Below are 1,476 nucleotides of genomic sequence, written 5' to 3'. Positions count from 1 at the left end.
AGCTGCATTTTGAAGCAGTGATGCAGAAGTTAAAGGCGCCATCGCTGATTCCCAGTCTCTTGAGCCATCTGGCTCCCTATCACTATTTTATCTTTCTCAAGTGCTGCGAATGCTGAGGCCCTGTTCTGGTGTAATGGTGTTTCGAATTAAACCGACAGCCAGTTTGGATTATGCAACCATGAAGCAAAGAAACACAAGATGCAATGCAGAAAGTCCCTCCCAGCAAAAGTTTCTGATGACATTTATGGGAGTAGGTGGTGCAGGGGAAATTCCAGATGGATGGGAAAGTAGCAGTGATACAGCAGGCCCCTACAGAGGGTGGGATCGGGGCACATGGTGAACCACCCGAGAAGATGTGGTTATGAGATCAGACGGACGGCCTGGGGAAAGTCAGCGGAGACGTGTGGAAAGCCAGTGGGCAGCTAGTGATGTGATGCTGAGATGAGCATGAGATGGGAAGGGTGTGGTGAGGCAAACTCCAAGAGACTGAGTGCTTGCCTAACGCCAGGAAAAGAAGCAGGTTCATCCTAATGATGTCAGGAGAACGCTTCGCTCTCTGGGTTAGTCATACTTTGAAGTGCTGGGCTGAATCTGGCTGTGCTTGACCCGGCCTCTCCATCCCTCAGAAAGCCAGAGTTGAGTAAGACCACACATCACACCGCACACCTCCGGAGGGAAGTGATTAAGCCATGAATAAGAGATCCAGCAGCTGTTGCGCTTTGTGTGTGTGCATGCGCCGTGGAAGCACTGCAAAAACTGAGCCTGGGACCAAAGGTGAGACCTCCACGAAGGACCGTGACAGCAACCACAAGACTAAAAGCATGAGCAATGGAAACCAACACCACACTAGGGTGGTTGTTTGAATTTGGTATCTTCATTTTAAACAAAGGAGAATGATGGAAGAGTATTTTTCAAATCCTTCTCATTAAGTAATGCCTCCACCTCCCATTTTAGTGGGAGTGGGACATGCACACCTCTTTAACACCCTTGGGAATTTCTACCTTACTACAGTATGAACCCTACAAGACAGGTGGGGTTTTTTTGGTAGAATGATAGCTTGCTTCAGATTCAGCCCCTCCTTGTTTCTGAATGTGTTTCATGCCTGGCCACAGAAAATATTTAACGTCGTTGATAATTATGACAGAAGACTAATCCCCAAAGTCTTCTAGCACTGATTTCTGTAAAAGCAGGATTTCGTGCTGGGTGTTGCTAAGGGCACGTATTCTCCCCAGAGGCTTTGGACTGGCACAGAGATCCAGCAGCTGTGCTGTTGTCTGCTTTCAGAGCAGAAGCGGAGCAGGCGAACAGCATCAGCAGCCACTAAGAGCATCCAGAGTTGAAACGGTGGCAGCCCCAACCAGCCCTTGTGGCGCTTCCCGAGGCAGGAAAGCCATGGCGAAAGATGGACAAAACAAAGACACGGAAGCGACCTGGAAAGCACAAACCGGGGAAAGGATGAGCAGGAACAAGGGAAAA

Source organism: Nesoenas mayeri, assembly GCF_963082525.1.
Source record: "Nesoenas mayeri genome assembly, chromosome: 15".
Taxonomy (NCBI): Eukaryota; Metazoa; Chordata; class Aves; order Columbiformes; family Columbidae; genus Nesoenas; species Nesoenas mayeri.
The sequence above is the reverse complement of the archived record's forward strand: the minus strand, read 5'-3'. Positions refer to the sequence as shown.